At 42.6% G+C, this 20,231-nt stretch overlaps 1 long non-coding RNA gene across 1 annotated transcript; it reads left to right on the top strand.

Moving 5' to 3' along the window:
* Positions 1–2,182: 2,182 nt before the first annotated feature.
* Positions 2,183–16,104, top strand: LOC105463335 (uncharacterized). Its single transcript, XR_011609875.1, has 3 exons — positions 2,183–2,627; positions 13,567–13,743; positions 15,079–16,104. It is a non-coding gene; the product is annotated as an uncharacterized lncRNA (long non-coding RNA).
* Positions 16,105–20,231: the final 4,127 nt, after the last annotated feature.

Raw genomic sequence — 20,231 nt, 5'->3', positions numbered from 1 at the left:
TCAAACACCACATGTTCTCACTCATAGGTGGGAATTGAACAGTGAGATCACTTGGACACAGGAAGGGGAACATCACACACCGTGGCCTATTGTGGGGAGGGGGGAGGGGGGAGGGATAGCATTAAGAGATATACCTAATGTAAATGATGAGTTAATGGGTGCAGCACACCAACATGGCACATGTATACATATGTAACAAACCTGCACGTTGTGCACATGTACCCTAGAACTTAAAGTATAAAAAAAAAAAAAAAAAGAAAAGAAATTTCACTGTGTGACTGTGTGGAAGTGGAGTGCGGCTAAAGGGCAGAAGACAGCAACTCAAGATGATTTATAGTTTAAATTAACTAAAATCAAATAGAATTTAAAATTCCATTTCTCAGCCTTACTGGCCACATTTCAAGTGTACAGTCACCTCAAGAGCCAAATGTGTTACTTCTATTAATTTTCTAGGGCCGATGTAACAAATTACCACAGACTAAGTGGCCGATAAAAACAGAAGTATATTTTCACAACGTTATGGAAGCCAGAATTCCGAAATCAGTTGTTGGCAGGGTCACGCTTCTGCCAGAGACTTGGGGAGACTCCGTTCCTTGCCACTGCTAGTGTCTGTCAGTATTCCTTGGCTTGTGGGTCTCATCACTCCAATCTCTGTCTCCATGGTCACATGGCCTCTGCTTCTCTGTGTCTTCTCCTCTGTCTCAAAAACACTTCCTCTGCTTCTCTTATAAAGATAAATGTGATTGCATTTAGGGTCCCACCTATATAATCCAGGATAAGTTCTCCCTCAAGATTCTTAACTTAATCACACATTTTTCCATATAAAGTAATATTCACAAGTTCTGGGGATTCGAATGTGGACAAATATGTGGGGCCACCATTCGACCCACCACAGTACTTACTGTATTAGCACAGATATAGAACATTTTCATCATTGCAGCAAGTTCTGTTGCAAAGTGCTTTAGGGGATGTTTATCAATCACGGGTCAAAACACTGGATGAATGGTCAAAGCAACTTAGTGGCTGGTGAATCTGCCACAAGGAATGAAGGTTGTGATGTAAATGTTAAACGAGTAGGTTTTTCCTTTAAATTATTGTCATTATTTATTGCGGAAAAAACGCATTCCATAACATTTACCATCTTAATCATTTTTAAGTGTTCTGTGCTACCAACTACATGCACCTTGTTGTGCTACAGATCCCTAGAACTTTTTCATCTTGCAAAACTGAACCTCTACACCCACTGAACAATAACTGCCCTTCACCTTCCCCAGCTCCTGGAAGTCACCATTCTACTTTCTGTTTTTAAGAGTTTGACTACTTTAGATACCTATGTAAATGGAATCATGCAGTAATTGTCTTTTTGTGACTGGCTTATTTCACTTAGCATAATGTGCTCAAGATGCCTTCATGTTGTAGCTTGTCACAAGATCTCCTTTTTAAGGCTGAGTAAGGTAGGTGTCACATCATCGTAGGCAGATGTCACATTTTCTTTATCCATTCATCCATTGATGAACATTTAGGTTGTTTCCACAAAGAATTAGAGCTTCTGCAGCTGCCGGAAAAGCAAGCCGTCAAAACAGCAGTTGGGTAACAGGAAGAATTCTAACACTCTTTTGCTTATAGGGAAAAGGGAATCTTCTACCTATGTGTGTGTTCATTCAACACACACTAACAATGCATTTATGTCCCAGGCACAGTGCTAAGGACTGGAAGTATGCGGATCATGCATATATACACAGTCCCTGTCCTTTCAAAGTGTTCAGTCTCAAGGAGGTGTGGGTGTGTTAGAAAATCTTCAGAGGTGCCAGAATTGCACTAGATGCTTTGACGACTTGGAGGGTATTGGTAGGGTAGGATGTTCCTGGTCAGAGAATTAAATATATAGGTACCCTTTCCTCAAAAACGCTTAGGCTAGGTAGGGAAGAGGGTCAGCCACAATAGCATGTCTTTAATTCGGGGGGTGAGAACCAAAGAACTGGAAAAACAGACATTCCAGCTCCTCCAAGTTCTCCCAATCGTCGGAACTGTGGAAATAGCCCACCAGGCTTTCTCCAGTCACGTGAGCCGGGAGCCACCGGGATCTCATTGGCCAAGGCTCCCAGAGGGCGGGAAGAGCGGGAAGTGAGGACCAATGGGGCAGGCCAAAGCGACTGCAGAGGCCGGCGCATGCGCAGTGCCGTCCGGCCTAGCCCATCCGGACCGCCCGGCGTCAGGTACCTGTTCACCAAGCCGCACCGCCCCGAGGCCGCAGCTGCCGGTGCAGCGCCTCCCGCCGGCCCCCAGCGCCTGTGGAGAGGAGCGGACAGGCCAGAGGCTCCCTGGGCCGACAAGTCTCGGCTAGGCCGTGCTTCCGAGTCCCAGGCGCCTCCAGAGGCCGAGTTCCCAGCGCGGCCCACCCAGCATCCGGGGCGCTGTGAGGGGCGCTCGCACCCGGCGGCGGAAAGGCCACTGGCGTGGCGGGAGGCGGCCCGCGGCCTGGGCGTGCCCCCGGCGGGGAACGGAGCTCACTGGCTGCTCTCTTCCCGAGAGAGCGACGGGGCCGGCCGCAGCCTCAGCCATGCGCCCCTCGGCCGCAGGCGGGCTCCTCTTGGCCTGCAGCCTCGCTTTCCTGCCCTTCTTCACAGGTGAGCGGGTGGCTCGGGGTCCTCCCGCATTCCCGCAGCATCCCTCTCTGCGTTCCTGTATTCTCCACTCTTTTCCAGCCTGCATTCCCCCATTTCCACCCTCATTCCTGCATTCCCAACTGCATCCCCCAACATCGCCGCGTTCTCCCCATCGTTCCCACCGGGGTTTCCGCGTTCCCACATCCCTGCTCTAATTCCCACCCGCGTTTCTGAATCCCCGCCTGCTTTCTCTACCCCAGTCCGGCCTTTATTCCGGCATTTCTGCCTTCATTCTCGCATTCCCAGCCGCATTCCCCTTTGCATTCTGCAAACCTCCAGTCACCTTTCTTGGTTGGGCAGTGTACTCAGCACGGCACAAGGAAAGAGCAGGCACGGTTCCTGCCCTCACGGTGCTTAACAGTCTACAGAACAGTGCCGGGGACACAGTCCTGAGTGTTGCCTCCTAACCAGACACTTACCGACTGCCTGGCCTCAGGAAAGCAGCTGAGCTTCTCTGTTCTTAGCTATCCTTATTAGAGCACTAAGAATATTGGTTCCTGCCTATTAGAGTTGTAAGGAATATGTGAGCTAGTAAAGGGCTGACACAATGCCTGGCATTTCATAAGCTCTCATTAAAGAGAGCTTTAATGTCTGTCTTTCTTTCTCCAGAGACCACTTCATGTTGGGAGAATGGAGGGGAGAGAAAGTATTCACCAGTGAAACGTGAATCATTAACCCTCATCCAAGTAGTTCTACTTCCCCGATTTCCCTGAAGGTTATAGGGTGTGAACAGCCTCTAACTGTCCCTGGTTGTTCACAGAAGAAAGAAAGATGTTCTGGGTCTGCTTATTGGGAAGAGTCATTCAGTTAGTGCCACATAATCATTTTAACATTTCTCCCATTGCTGCCAGGGCATCCTGCATCCCCTCCCAAGCCAGCTTTTCACATCGTCTGGGTAGTGGACTAATTCGCGCTCAGCAGCACTGACTGTTCTGGCCACCTCCTTGCACCTTTCCTGGTTGCCTCAGCCTCTCAAAGTTCTCGTCTTTCCTTTGATGAGAAAGAGGAGGGCAGACTGAAAATAGACCCACCACCCACCTGTCCTTTCCCCCGCCCCATACTGGTGGACCAGCATCACAGTAAAAATAGCTATCACTTAGTAAGAATTCATTATGAGCCAACTTAGGACTTTTGATAAGATAAAAAAAGTTCAGCATAATTTTACGTAAAATTACAGTTTTTTCTTGATGTATTTTCTTCTCTTCTGCTTTCCACACCTAATAAAACATTACAGAAAGTCTTGTTTTATTTATTTTGAGAACAGGCCTTAGGTAAAATGTGGAAGTTTATCTTGGAGCTTCCAATCTTCAAGTTCTCTTCTCCTTTCCCCATCCTCTGTCTTCTCCACTCTATCCTGTCTTACCTCCTCTAGAGCCCAAAGCCAGCTCCACTGATTTTTCTCAATCAAAGCTCATTTTTCAAAAAAAGGATGGTAAAATCATCGTTCCTCTCACTATGAATAGCTAAGAACAGTGCTATTAACTTGCCTGGGATGCTCTGCATTTTAACAGAAATCAAAGTCCAAAACTTAAAAAAAAAAAAAAAAAAAAACCCCATTTACTGGAATATCGGGCTTAAGAGTGTTTGTGCATTTGGTTGAGAGGGCAGGAAGGCCTATCAGTCTGCATATGGCACACACTCTAATAATTTTCCTCAAGTTCACATGCCATTGCCTTGGGAAATTAGGACCCCAGCCAGGCAGCCCCAAGGGGCAGAGGGAGGCATGAGGGCAACTTTGAGGGGAGTGGGAGAAAGTGATACTTAATCTCATACTTAACCAGGTGACCACTTGTTTCCTCAAAAGTGCCCTCCTTTGCTCTGCTGATCAGAGATTGCTTAGTGGTTTGTAGTGGTTTGTAGTGAAGTTTGTTTGAATATAATATTTTCTGTAGCAAGCCATTTTTTTTCAGGAGGAAAAACAAATTTTAAAACTTTTTCATGTATTGTCCCATTTTTAAATTTACTTATATTTGTTTTTAATTGTATAACTGTAAAAATAAGTAATACATGCCTATGCCATATATTATCCTACCCTCTTCAGCCCCCAACACAACTCCTATGAAGCAGCCACCGTTATTCCTTTCTTGTTTACCTTTCCAGAAGTGGTCTGTTATTTACAAATATACCCAAATGCATCTTTTCTTTCCATTGGCAGCATTTTATACCAAATGCTCTACATCTTGTTTTTTTCCCTTAAAAGTACATCTTGAAGAACTTTTCATTTCATCCGAATATGGCCATATTCTGTCTATGGTAGTATTCATCTCTGTTTCATGGATATGACAGAATCCATCTAACCATGAGAATTTCAATCACCTCTGATCACATCTTATCACAGAGGATGCTACAATGAATGACCTTGTACAAATGCATGTGGGAAAATACCTAGGCATTGCTGGATAAAAGAGCTTGTGCAAATTTTTCTCGAAAAAAGGATTACTAATTTACCCACCAGAAATAGATGAGAATACCTGTTGCCCCTCATTGCAATTTTTTAAATTTATTTTTCATTGTTTTGCTTGATGAACATTTCTTGTTTTTTTTTATTGTTTTGTTTTTTAATTTTCTTTTATTATTATACTTTAAGTTCCAGGGTACATGTGCACAACATACAGGTTTGTTACATATGTATACATGTGCCATGTTGGTGTGCTGCACCCATTAACTCGTCGTTTGCATTAGGTATATCTCCTAATGCTATCCCTCCCCCCTCCCCCTCCCCACCATAGGTCCCGGTGTGTGATGTTCCCCTTCCTGTGTCCAAGTGATCTCATTGTTCAATTCCCACCTATGAGTGAGAACATACGGTGTTTGGTTTTCTGTTCTTGCGATAGTTTGCTGACAATGATGGTCTCCAGCTGCATCCATGTCCCTACAAAGGACACGAACTCATCCTTTTTTAATGGCTGCATAGTATTCCATGGTGTATATGTGCCACATTTTCTTAATCCATTCTGTCACTCATAGACATTTGGGTTGATTCCAAGTCTTTGCTATTGTGAATAGTGCCACAGTAAACATACGTGTGCATGTGTCTTTATAGCAGCATGATTTATAATCCTTTGGGTATATCCCCAGTAATGGGATGGCTGGGTCATATGGTATTTCTAGTTCTAGATCCTTGAGGAATCACCACACTGTTTTCCACAATGGTTGAACTAGTTGACAGTCCCACCAACAGTGTAAAAGTGTTCCTATTTCTCCACATGCTCTCCAGCACCTGTTGTTTCCTGATTTTTTAGTGATTGCCATTCTAACTGGTGTGAGATGGTATCTCATTGTGGTTTTGATTTGTATTTCTCTGATGGTGAGTGATGACGAGCATTTTTTCATGTTTCTGTTGGGTATGAATGTCTTCTTTTGAGAAGTGTCTGTTCATATCCCTTGCCCACTTTTTGATGGGGTTGTTTGCTTTTTTCTTGTAAATTTGTTTGAGTTCTTTGTAGGTTCTGGATATTAGCCCTTTGTCAGATGAGTAGATTGCAAAAATATTCTCCCATTCTGTAGGTTGCCTGTTCACTCTGATGGTAGTTTCTTTTGCTGTGCAGAAGCTCTTTAGTTTAATTAGATTCCATTTGTCAATTTTAGCTTTTGTTGCCATTGCTTTTGGTGTTTTAGACATGAAGTCTTTGCCCATGCCTATGTCCTGAATGGTATTACCTAGGTTTTCTTCTAGGGTTTTTATGGTTTTAGGTCTAACATTTAAGTCTCTAATCCATCTTGAATTAATTTTCGTATAAGGAGTAAGGATAGGATCCAGTTTCAGCTTTCTACTTATGGCTAGCCAATTTTCCCAGCACCATTTATTAAATAGGGAATCCTTTCCCCATTTCTTGTTTTTGTCAGGTTTGTCAAAGATCCGATGGCTGTAGATGTGTGGTATTATTTCTGAGGGCTGTGTTCTGTTCCATTGGTCTATATTTCTGTTTTGGTACCAGTACCATGCTGTTTTGGTTACTGTAGCCTTGTAGTATAGTTTGAAGTCAGGTAGTGTGATGCTTCCAGCGTTCTTCTTTTGGCTTAAGATTGTCTTGGCAATGTGGGGTCTTTTTTGGTTCCATATGAACTTTAAAGCAGTTTTATCCAATTCTCTGAAGAAAGTCATTAGTAGCTTAATGGGGGTGGCATTGAATCTATAAATTACCTTGGGCAGTATGGCCATTTTCACAATATTGATTCTTCCTATCCATGAGCATGGTATGTTCTTCCATTTGTTTGTGTCTTCTTTTATTTCACTGAGCAGTGGTTTGTAGTTCTCCTTGAAGAGGTTCTTTACATCCCTTGTAAGTTGGATTCCTAGTTATTTTATTCTCTTTGAAGCTATTGTGAATGGGAGTTCATTCAGGATTTGGCTGTCTGTTTGTCTGTTACTGGTGTATAAGAATGCTTGTGATTCTGGCACATTGATTTTGTATCCTGAGACTTTGCTGATATTGCTTATCAGCTTAAGGAGATTTTGGGCTGAGACAATGGGGTTTTCTAAATATACAATCATGTCATCTGCAAACAGGGACAATTTGACTTCTTCTTTTCCTAACCAAATACCCTTTCTTTCTTTCTCTTGCCTGATTGCCCTAGCCAGAACTTCCAACACTATGTTGAATAGGAGTGGTGAGAGAGGGCATCCCTGTCTTGTGCCAGTTTTCAAAGGGAATGCTTCCAGTTTTTGCCCATTCAGTATGATATTGGCGGTGGGTTTGTCATAAATAGCTTTTATTAATTTGAGATACATTCCATCAATACTGAATTTATTGAGAGTTGTTAGCATGAAGGGCTGTTGAATTTTGTCAAAGGCCTTTTCTGCATCTATTGAGATAATCATGTAGTTTTTGTCTTTGCTTCTGTTTATATGCTGGTTTAGGTTTATTGGTTTGCCTATGTTCAACCAGCCTTGCATCCCAGGGATGAAGCCCACTTGATCATGGTGGATAAGCTTTTTGATGTGCTGCTGGATTCGTTTTGCCAGTATTTTATTGAGGATTTTTACATCGATGTTCATCAGGGATATTGGTCTAAAATTCTCTTTTTTTTTGTTGTGTCTCTGCCAGGCTTCGGTATCAGGATGATGTTGTCCTCATAAAATGAGTTAGGGAGGATTCTTTCTTTTTCTATTGATTGGAATAGTTTCAGAAGGAATGGTACCAGCTCCTCCTTGTACCTCTGGTAGAACTCGGCTGTGAATCCGTCTGGTCCTGGACCTTTTTTGGTTGGTAGGCTATTAATTATTGCCTCAATTTCAGAGCCTGCTATTGGTCTATTCAGGGATTCAACTTCTTCCTGGTTTAGTCTTGGGAGAGTGTGAGTGTCCAGGAAATTATCCATTTCTTCTAGGTTTTCTAGTTTATTTGCGTAGAGGTGTTTATAGTATTCTCTGATGGTAGTTTGTATTTCTGTGGGGTCAGTGGTGATATCCCCTTTATCATTTTTTATTGCATCTATTTGATTCTTCTCTCTTTTCTTCTTTCTTAGTCTTGCTAGCGGTCTATCAATTTTGTTGATCTTTTCAAAAAACCAGCTCCTGGATTCATTACTTTTTTGGAGGGTTTTTTGTGTCTCTATCTCCTTCAGTTCTGCTCTGATCTTAGTTATTTCTTGCCGTCTGCTAGCTTTTGAATGTGTTTGCTCTTGCTTCTCTAGTTCTTTGAATTGTAATGTTAGGGTGTCAATTTTAGATCTTTCCTGCTTTCTTTTGTGGGCATTTAGTGCTATAAATTTCCCTCTACACACTGCTTTAGATGTGTCCCAGAGATTCTGGTGTGTTATATCTTTGTTCTCATTGGTTTCAAAGAGCATCTTTTCTTCTGCCATCATTTCATTATGTACACAGTAGTCATTCAGGAGCAGGTTGTTCAGTTTCCATGTAGTTGAGCAGTTTTAATTGAGTTTCTCAGTCCTGAGTTCTAGTTTGATTGTACTGTGGTCTGAGAGACAGTTTGTTAACATTTCTGTTCTTTTACATTTGCTGAGGAGTGCTTTACTTCCATCTATATGGTCAATTTTGGAATAAGTGCGATGTGGTGCTGAGAAGAATGTATATTCTGTTGATTTGGGGTGGAGAGTTCTATAGATGTCTATTAGGTCTGCTTGGTGCAGAGCTGAGTTCAATTCCTGGATATCCTTGTTAACTTTCTGTCTCGTTGATCTGTCTAATGTTGACAATGGGGTGTTAAAGTCTCCTGTTATTATTGTATGGGACTGTAAGTCTCTTTGTAAATCTCTGAGGACTTGCTTTATGAATCTGGGTGCTCCTGTATTGGGTGCATATATATTTAGGATAGTTAGCTCTTCCTGATGCATTGATCCTTTTACCATTATGTAATGGCCTTCTTTGTCTCTTTTGATCTTTGATGGTTTAAAGTCTGTTTTGCCAGAGACTAGGATTGCAACCCCTGCTTTTTTTTGTTTTCCGTTTGCTTGGTAGATCTTCCTCCATCCCTTTATTTAGAGCCTATGTGTGTCTCTGCATGTGAGATGGGTCTCCTGAATACAGTAAACTGATGGATCTTGACTCTTTATCCAATTTGCCAGTCTGTGTCTTTTAATTGGACCATTTACTTCATTTACATTTAAGATTAATATTATTATGTGTGAACTGGATCCTGTCATTATGATATTAGCTGGCTATTTTGCTCATTAGTTGATGCAGTTTCTTCCTAGCATCGATGGATTTTACCTTTTGGCATGTTTTTGCAATGGCTGGTACCTGTTGTTCCTTTCCATGTTTAGTGCTTCCTTCAGGATCTCTTGTAGGGCAGGCCTGATGGTGACAAAATCTCTAAGCATTTGCTTGTCTGTAAAGGATTTCATTTCTCTTTCACTTATGAAACTTAGTTTGGCGGGATATGAAATTCTGGGTTTAAAATTCTTTTCTTTAAGAATGTTGAATATGGGCCCCCAATCTCTTCTGGCTTGGAGAGTTTCTGCCGAGAGATCTGCTGTTACTCTGATGGGCTTCCCTTTGTGGGTAACCCGACCTTTCTCTCTGGCTGCCCTTAACATTTTTTCCTTCATTTCAACTTTGGTGAATCTGACAATTATGTGTCTTGGAGTTGCTCTTCTCAAGGAGTATCTTTGTGACGTTCTCTATATTTCCTGAATTTGAATGTTGGCCTGCCTTACTAGGTTGGGGAAGTTCTCCTGGATGATATCCTGCAGAGTGTTTTCCAGCTTGATTCCATTTTCCCCATCACTTTCAGGCACACCAATCAGACGTGGATTTGGTCTTTTCACATAATCCCATATTTCTTGGAGGCTTTGTTCTTTTCTTTTTACTCTTTTTTCTCTACATTTCCCTTCTCGTTTCATTTTATTCATTTGATCTTCAATCACTGATAATCTTTCTTCCAGTTGATTGAGTCGGTTACTGAAGCTTGTACATTTGTCACGTAGTTCTCATGTCATGGTTTTCATCTCTGTCAGTTCTTTTAAGGTCTTCTCTGCACTGATTATTCTAGTTATCCATTCATTCATTCTTTTTTCAAGGTTTCTAGTTTCTTTGCGCTGGTTACGTAATTCCTCCTTTAGCTCTGAGAAGTTTGATCGACTGAAGCCTTCTTCTCTCAACTTTTCAAAGTCATTCTCCTTCCAGCTTTGTTCCATTGCTGGCGATGAGCTACGTTCCTTTGGAAGGGGAGATGCGCTCTGATTTTTTGAATTTCCAGCTTTTCTGCACTGCTTTTTCCCCATCTTTGTGGTTTTATCTGCCTTTGGTCTTTGATGATGGTGACGTACTGATGGGGTTTTGGTGTGGGTGTCCTTTCTGTGTGTTAGTTTTCCTTCTGACAGTCAGGACCCTCAGCTGCAGGTCTGTTGGAGTTTGCATGAGGTCCACTCCAGACCCTATTTGCCTGGGTATCAGCAGCGGAGGTTGCAGAAGATAGAATATTGCTGAACAGCGAATGTTGCTGTCTGATTCTTGCTCTGGAGGCTTCGTCTCAGGGTGTACCCTGCCGTGTGAGGTGTGATGTGTCGGTCTGCACCTAGTGGGGGATGTCTCCCAGTTAGGCTACTCAGGGGTCAGGGACCCACTTGAGCAGGCAGTCTGTCTGTTCTCAGATCTCAACCTCCATGCTGGGACATCCACTGCTCTCTTCAAAGCTGTCAGATGGGACTTTTACATCTGCAGAGGTTTCTGCTGCTTTTTGTTTAGCTATGCCCTGTCCCCAGAGGTGGAGTCTACAGAGGCAGGCAGGCCTCCTTGAGCTGCAATGGGCTCCACCCAATTCGAGCTTCCCGGCGACTTTGTTTACCTACTTAAGCCTCAGCAATGGCTGGCGTCCCTCCCCCAGCCTCGCTGCCGCCTTGCAGTTAGATCTCCGACTGCTGTGCTAGCAATGAAGGAGGCTCCATGGGCGTGGGACCCTCCAGGCCAGGTGTGCGATATAATCTCCTGGTCTGCCATTTGCTAAGACCCTTGGTAAAGTGCAGTATTAGGGTGGGAGTTACCTGATTTTCCAGATGTTGTGTGTCTCAATTTCCCTTGGCTAGGAAAAGGAATTCCCTTCCCCCTTGCGCTTCCCAGGTGAGGCGATGCCTCGCCCTGCTTCAGCTCTTGTTGGTCGAGCTGCACCCGCGGACCAGCATCAACTGTCCGACACGCCCCAGTGAGATGAACCCAGTACCTCAGTTGAAAATGCAGAAATTACCCGTCTTCGGTGTCGCTCACGCTGGGAGCTGGAGGCTGGAGCTGTTCCTATTCAGCTATCTTGGGCACCAACCCCCTCACTGCAATTTTAATTTGCATACATCATTACCTTCTGCACTATCAAAATGTCTATGCCTGTGCTGTCCGGTACAGTGGCCACGAGCCATGTGTGGCTATCCAGCATTTGAAATGAGACTGGTGTGACTAAGAAACTGAATAATTATATTTTATTTTAATTAATTTTAAATAGATACATTGGACAGAGTAGCTTCAGAGCAGAGTAAGGTATGAAAGAGTTTGGAAAGTGTCAAAAGGGGATATGAGACGTATTGCTGAGAAATTATGAATTGGAAGGTCTCTTTATTAACGATTGGAATTTTTGTTATTTTGTTTTTTAATTTTTAAAATTACTTTTTAAAGTGATAAGTTTTTACTAATTAGTTTTGAATCTATGCTTTTTTTTTTTTCTTGAGACAGAGTCTTGCTCTGTCACCCAGGCTGGTGTACAGTGACATAATCTCGGCTCACTGCAAGCTCCGCCTCCCAGGTTCACACCATTCTCCTGCCTCAGCCTCCCGAGTAGCTGGGACTACAGGCGCCCACCACCACGCCCGGCTAATTTTTTGTATTTTTAGTGGAGACAGGGTTTCACCATGTTAGCCATAATGGTCTCGATCTCCTGACCTCGTAATCCACCTGCCTTGGCCTCCCGAAATGCTGGAATTACAGGTGTGAGCCACTGTGCTGAGCCAAATCTATGCGTTTTTAAAATTACATTTGGATTGTGTTTCCTCAAACAAGACTCTCCAGAGAAAGCAAGCCTGGTTAGCCCTGGATATCTAATGGTTGTAGTGGGTGGAGAGGCATCTGGGCATATCTGGTCTCTGCTTCTCCTTCTCTCCATGGCAGCACTGGCTCCCAGGTCTCAGCACTGCCTTCCCAACCCCTTCTCCTACCCAGGGTGGAGGGCCGGCTGCCCTCACATCTGCAGGGCCAATGGTAATATGTCACAATATTTAAAAGAAATACAGTAAGCTAAAAATTAAAATAAAATAGTTTCCATCCTTTTACTTGTACAAATATGTCTTCAGAATGATCTAAAAGATTTGGAATGTTCGCAAGAGTTTCATGCCAGAGAATTGCAGCACTGAGAAATCTGGATCCTGGTCTCCAGCCCATCTCTTTTCCCCATTCCACATTCCCCTTCACTGTGAAGGCCATCGTGATCATGTGTGTGGACACGCCAATGCTGAATTTTAAACTCCCCACTCCCACCACCTCTGACAACTGCTTGGTTAGACCTCAGTCTGTTTGAACAAGAAATCCCAGGATTCTTGGTAGCCAGGCAAGGTGGGGAAAGGGCATACAGGACCCAGGTGGGCATGTCCCCTTGGTGTCACATACTACTCATCCCTTAGGGGTTAACAGAGGCAGAGGAGGCCCTGGTTTTGGGGAGGTGAACAAATCAAAACCACCTTTTGATAGCCTAAGAAGAATTCTTCAGGTAAATACTATGGCTTTTACTCCTTTTTTCCCCTTGCTCTTAATTTTCCACAGATTTCCACCTCTTTATTCATAGTCCCCTCCATTCTCTGCTCTGTGCCAGGACATCTTTCACTGGAACAGCCAAGCCCTCTGTTTGCCCATGACAGCAGGTGGCAGCAGGAACACTGGAATGGAAGCAGGGAATCAGTCGACCTATGTTCACTAGGACATTGTTATGGAGCCCCAGAGGCAGAGTGTGCAGGAGAAGCCAAGGCTCTTTCTTGTCAGTTTGGGCTCCTTCTTTGAGTATCCTGTGCGTGCTGCCACCCGTGACCTTTACTTGTAAGACCACATTATTCTGTGTAAGTGTTTGGAAGTAGACCTTTTCCAGGCCTCCTCTCAAAAATGTCCCTTTTTCTGTGAGGCCTTTCCTGGCCGCCCCGTAAATTACATCCCTACCCTGCACATCCTGTCCTGTTTTGTCTCTCTCCGTAGTATTTATCGTCATCTGACATATCACATTTTTTTCTTCTTCATTTGTTTTTTTCTGCGTCCTCCATCTGAAAATGAGCTCCATAATGGCAGGGATTTTTATAATAACTCTAGTGTTGTTGGATGCATTTGAAAGTGTCACATGAGGAAGGCAGGGGTGAGGATTAGGGAAGGGTGAATGGGGTGGGTGGATCTAGTTCTAGTGGCTGTTCTATAAGAATGAGTACATTTACTTATCAATGGCAAATAACTAGCCTGTTTTCTATCTTTTTTTAACAGTTTCCTGGGAGATTATGATGAGTGACCTAGAGGAGAAGGATGTGGATGAATTCAGCTCCAGTGGCTTTAAGTGCCTGACATGCTTTGCAGTGCAGGGAAGGAAATGTGATCCAGAACTCAAATGGTGTGCGGCAGATAAAACAAAGTGTATTGAATTCTCTGGCATCATCAACACAGGTACTTTTCTCGGATGTACTGGTATTCTCTCCCAAGCCTATGGGGTCTGTGTTCCAAGGGTAAGGTAGAGGAGAAATCAGCTTTTGTCCAGATCTCTTAGAAATGAGGACACAGCAGTGGTCTGACTCTTAAGTATGTCCAACTGGCTTTCTCATATTCACTCATTTTTGAATTGATATGTGCATTCATTGACAGGCTCTCTGCTAGCTTGGAGGAGGAATCGCCATCTTCTGCAAATTTTGTTTAGGTTTAAAAAAAAGAGAAAAAACCCAGGGGCAATGTGTGCTTTTTTCCTCTCTGTTGTTGTTGTTGTTGTTGTTTTTTAAATTTTCAAAATAAAGGCTTTGGAGAGAAGCAATGACCAAGCTTAAACTTTCCTCGAAGAGATTGCAAATTATATTTTACTATGCTTGCTTTAAGAAAATACAATACAAAATTCTAAATTAATTGAAGACATTTAACTGAGAATTGAATTAGGAGTGATAGTGTGGAATAGCACGAAATGCAGTGGGCTGAGTTCCATGAGGGTTGGGTTGTTTCCGTAATTCCTCTTTACCTGCTCATATCCTCCTGCTGACTCTGGGGAGCTCCCCCTTCCTGAAGTTCATCTAAGTGAGGCAACTACAGAGGCTAACCATATTGGTTGGCCTCTTGGATTCTTATGTTTCTACTTTCTGTAATTTGCATAACAAAAGAGGGATGTATTTGCTTTAAAATAGCAATCTCTCGATTGCTGTTGACACCCCGGAAGAAATAAGATGAAATCATCAAGAGCATAGAATATGTGCCATGTGAAAGAATGTGTCTGAAGGTGCTTTGAAAGGCAGGGAACACAATCACAGTCATAGCTTTTTTATGTCTAGCTAGTTCTTAAACGATAACTCTGACCAAGAATAAGAGATTAGATTTATGTTCCTAAATTTACAAAGAGTCTACGTAACTGAAACACAGACACGCCAACTACCCTGAGTATCAGTAGCATACAGAATACTCCTAACAAAGTCATTAGGACTTCTTACTACTGTTGGCGTAAAGTGTCTATAAAAGCGTATGCTATCCCAAGTGGTAATATAAGTTGGAGAAAAGTTCATATAAAGTTTAGAAAATATGCCAATATGTGATTGACGTAGATTTTTAAAAGATTTAAGAATTTGGAAGTCCTGTGTTTGGAGGACACATTTCCAGCTCATTGCCTCTGCTACAGAGAGCCCTGTCAGGTGGATCACACCAGAGTGTGACTTGACTTATATCCTACTCCAGCCCAGTCTGTATGGGTAAAATGCTGAGTATAAGGAAGGAGGAGAGAGTGGACATCTCACTTACGGTTTCTTGCAGGTATTCGTGATGTAGCCGTTGAAATGAAGAGATGCATACAAGCAGACCTATGCAAAGAGACGATAACTTCTTATATGGGTTTTCCAATTGCTAACAAGAGTAGAAATTGCAAATCAGCCATCAGAAACGGGGCCAGAATCAGACCCCCATCTCCCATCTTCTTTGTTCTCTTCCTGGGGAGGGTACTTCATTGAGTTCTGGCGAGGGCCTAGCCACTTCCATTTATGAATTAAACCTGCATTTTTTTGTTTATGTATTCTTTCATGAGTGTTAATTTCTCCATAGTTACATTTAGTTGTTCGTTTATTTACTCATTCAGTGAGTTTACTTGTTGTGTATCCAGCCTTGCATAAAGTGGGTCAGGGTCGAAGCAAATCAGCTCTGGGTCTTGCCTTTAAGGTCCCAAAGCATTTAGAGAATGAGGACATGTGCAGTTCAAATGCTTAGAAAGCAATTTAAGAAGTACATAAAAGAGCAGAAGCGCTCTGCTTAAGGAGCCTGAGGGATTGGTTTGGTCATTGGGTAAAAGTAGAAGACTGTGGGTTTAAGGAAAGATTAGGATTTTAGATGGACTTTGAGGAGACCTTTACTATGTGGCAGCAGAAATACGGAGACATGGACACGGAGAGGTGGGCGGAGGCTAAGATGCAGTAGCTGAAATTAATGGTAGGAGGAGTGGGGGAGAGGAAAATGTCAGTAAATATATGGGCCTGGCTGGAAGCATCTTTCTGTGAGGGATGGAAAGTGCTGCCCTAGGTGAACAGGGTGGACTCACTGAGCTGAGGACAAGCCGGCTCTGTGATGGAAAACAGTTCCCTTCAATCCACCAGAGAGATGATCAAAAGCCAAGGTCCCTGGTTCTCACTGCTGACTACTGTTTGTTTGTTTGTTTGTTTGTTTGTTTGTTTTAAGACGGAGTCTCACTCCGTCGCCCAGGCTGGAGTGCAGTGGCGCAATCTTGGCTCACCGCAAGCTCTGCCTCCCAGGTCAAGCGATTCTCCTGCTTCAGCCTCCCAAGTAGCTGGAACTACAGGCACGTGCCACCACTCCCAGCTAATTTTTTGTGTTTTTATTAGAGATGGGGTTTCACCATGTTAGCCAGGATGGTCTTGATCTCCTGACCTCGTGATCCGCCCGCCTCGACCTCCCAAATTGCTGGGATTACAGGCGTGAGCCGCCGCGTCCGGTCCACGGCTGACTACTTATTACAGAATCATCCAGGAGCTTTAAATGAGAGTGCTCATCCCAGGCCCACTGCCAGAAATTCAGATTCAGCTGATCTGGGGTGAGCCTGGCCTTGCTCCCACATTTTTGTCCTTTGTGTTGTTTTAAATGCCCCCTAACCAGGGTGATTTTAATTTTCAGCTACTTTTTTTTTTTTTTTTTTTACTATTTTTTTAAATAACTGAAGTATGAGTAAAAGGCCATAATTTATTTTACCCAAAGTGAAAGACCTCCAGTTAAAGCCAACCGACTATAGCATGTAAAACAGAAGATTGTTTAAATGATATCAAATGTCAGTTGATATAAAGTTTGAAAAATTGCAAGTACTCTTCTTTAACTTTAGATTAGTTGTGTAATACAAGAACACTAACCAAATTAATGGCTTTTGTTCTCAAAGGACTTCCTAATTTATGGAGAAATGTCATCATGACCCCAAAAATCAAACTCATGGCATAAGTACATTTTAATCTTTTATATCTCTCAAAGAAAAAATTTCAGCTAAATGTGATTATATTTGTTTCTCTCATGACAACTTGTACTCCAGATATATGAAGTCAAATATCAGGATTTATTGGAATTTTAAAACAAGAGGCAAATGCTTTTATTCATAGCTTTGTTCTCCTGAAAATTTTTACTCTCAGTTTTCTCAAACAGACTCTATGAAAAGTGTCATGGATAGAGTTTTTTAAAATCCTTGAGTTTATATGTGTCAGTGCCTTAAATCGCCACCAGTTTGTGGAATAATTAGAAGACAATGAATTTAATGAACGTGTGTTCTTTGCCAATGCTCGTTGGATGAATCATGGAAAAGTTTTACAAAGATTTACTATACTATTAATTCCAATTCACGATTTTCTTCAAACAGAAGGAATACTTGCCAAACATTTAATAATCAAAGACCACAATAGGCAATGTAATTTATGTTTTTTCATTGATGTTACATTTCACACATGAGCTGAAATTTAGCCTCCAGTCAAAGGAAAAGCTTATTTGTAAACTTGGTAAAAAGATATGACAATTATATTGAAATGGAAACTTTTTACAAGACAAACAATAATGATTTCACACACTTTTAACTTTTTTTTTTTTTTTTTTGAGACAGAGTCTCTCTCTATCATCCAGGCTAGAGTTCAGTGGCACCATCTCAGCTCACTGCAACCTCTGCCTCATGAGTTCTAGCAATTCTCCTGCCTCAGCCTCCCAAGTAGCTGGGATTATAGATGCCTGCCACCACATCCGGCTAATTTTTGTATTTTTTTAGTAGAGACAGGGTTTCACCGTGTTGGCCATGCTGGTCTTGAACTCCTGACCTCAAGTGATCCACCCACCTCAGTCTCCCCGAGGGCTGGGATTACAGGCGTGAGCCACCGCACACTCTTTTAACTTTTTAACATTCTAATAGGCAGAAGATTTTGATTGTCATCAACATTGTTATGTAAAGTGGCTGTAAAAACTATAAAAACATTAAAACATTCTGTTGGTGTTTATAAATTTAGAGTTGATTTTCAATTTTTGTGATAACTGTTTTATTATGTTCGTAATACTGAGTGGACACAGAGTTAATGAAGTTACTTAATTTGGATGAATTTAGTTTTGAAATTGATATGAAGTGAGAGTTCACTTTCCATGAAATCAGGAGAGTGATATCACCAAGATGACAGAGTAGGACATACCAGCCTTCATTCCCCTTGCTGCCCTGCACCGCCCAAAAAATAGGTATCCACAAATCAAAATGGCACTGACAGGTCTCAAAGACCCTGTGTTAGTCTGTTCTTGCATTGCTATAAAGAACTACCTGAGACTAATTTATAAAAAAGAAGTTTAATCGGCTCATGGTCCTGCAGGCTGTACAGGAAGCATGGCTGGGGGGCCTCAGGAAACTTTCAATCATGGTGGAAGGTGAAGGGGAAGCAGGCATGTCTTTCATGACTGGAGCAGGAGGAGGAGAGCAAATGGGAAGGTGCTACACATTTTTAAACAAACAGATCTCATGAGAACTCAGCCACTATCATGAGAACAACAACAAGGGAGAAATCCACCCCTACAATCCAGTCACCTCACACCAGGCCCCTCCTCATACTGAAAAATACAATCATCCTTTCTCAACAGTCCCCCAAGTCTTAACTCATTTCAGGATTAACTCAAAAGTCCACAATCCAAAGTCTTATCTGAGACAAGAAATTTCCTTCCACCTATGAGCCTGTAATATCCAAAAACAATTAGTTACTTCCAAGATACAATGGGGTACAGGCATTAGCTAAAAACTCTCACTCCAAAAGGGAGAAATTGGCCAAAACAAAGGGACTACAGTCTACACAAGTGCTCCCTCACTGGTAATTAAGAAGAAATTCTATCTTTATTTATTGTCCCTTTTTTCTCACATTCCACATCAAGCCCATTAAAAAATCCTGTTGTATCTACTTTCAGAGTATCTTTAGAATTCTACTTTTTTTTTTTTGCCTTTCCCACTGCCACCACCTCGATCCAAGCCTCATCTCTCACTGTAGTATTGCCATAGCCCTTCTGTTCTCCCAGCTTCCAGCCTTAGTCCCCTAGAGCCTACTCTCATCTCAGCAGCCAGGGTCATGTCATGTAATGTACTTGCCTCTGCTCAAAATACAACCAGAGTCATGTCATATGACGTACTTGCCTCTGCTCAAAATCCTCCAGTGTCACCCACCTCACTCAGAGAAAATGCCAAAGCCAGAACAATGTGGGCCTGCTGTTCGTTTCCTAGTGTTCTGCTGCTTGCTCACCTTCTTGGTTATCCTCCTACTCATCTTCTTGTTCTTCTTCTTGCTCACCTCCTTGCTGTTCTGCATGCTTTCTGTTCTTGCTTACCCTCCTTTCTCACCTTATTTTCCTCCTTGCTCACCTCCTTGCTTACTCCCTTACTCTCCTTACTTATCTCCTTGCTTACCTCCTTACTTTCCTTGCACACCTCCTTGCTCACTCTTATTGCTTACCTCCTTGCGTGTTCTCCTGGATCACCTCCTTGCCTAACTCACTGTTCTTTTCCTTGCTCACCTTCCATTTTCACCTCCTTGTTCTCCTCCTTACTCACCTCCTTGCTTGTCTCCTTACTCTTTTGCTCACTCTTCTTTCTCTCCTCCTTGCTCACCTTCATCCTCTTCTTCTTGCTGTCCTCCATGCTCTCCTCCTTGCTTACTCTCTTTGCTCTTTTCCTTACTCGCCTCCCAGCTGTCCTCCTTGCTCACTACATTCCAGCCCCAGTTGATCTTTTTGTCATTCCTTGAGCAGCCACACTCCCACTCAAAGGCTTTGTACCGACTTGTTCCTCTTCCTGAATCGCTCTTCCCCTACATATCCATGAGATTTCTTCCTTTTCTCTCTCCTACCCCTTCTTCAGGCATTCACTAAAAAGTCACCCTTTCAGTGAGACCTTCCATGATCACTCTACTGAAAATATTAACTCCATCTTCCAACAGGCTTTCATATTTCCTTCCCTACTTTATGTTTTCTTCTTAGCATCACACAACCTAACATTATACTTATCTAATTTACCACCCATCTGCCCAACTGGAATGAAAGCTGTGCAAAGACAGGGATGTTCTTCTGCTTTGCTCACTGTCTTATCCCCAGCACTAGAATAGGACCCGCCATATAGCATGAGCTCAAGAATATTGGTTGCATTGATGGATGAATGCATGAAAAGGTGGATGGATGAATAAACAATGGAAACAAAAACTTGACTTAATTAGTAGCTACATCATGAATGAATGACCACAAGATGGAGACATTCATTAATAAAATCTTATCCCTCCGTTTTGTTGTTTATCTGCCTCTTCCCGCCTGTATTTGTGTGTCTTGTTTACCTCAGTTTACCTCAGTTTCCCTCTATCTGTTCATATCTGTCTGGGGCATGTGTGTGTCTTTTCTTCCCTTTTTTATTTTGCGTCATTTCTTGT

This window comes from Macaca nemestrina, chromosome 1 (genome assembly GCF_043159975.1).
Source record: "Macaca nemestrina isolate mMacNem1 chromosome 1, mMacNem.hap1, whole genome shotgun sequence".
Classification (NCBI taxonomy): Eukaryota; Metazoa; Chordata; class Mammalia; order Primates; family Cercopithecidae; genus Macaca; species Macaca nemestrina.
Note: the sequence above shows the minus strand (reverse complement) of the source record. Positions and strands in the feature narration are given on the sequence as shown.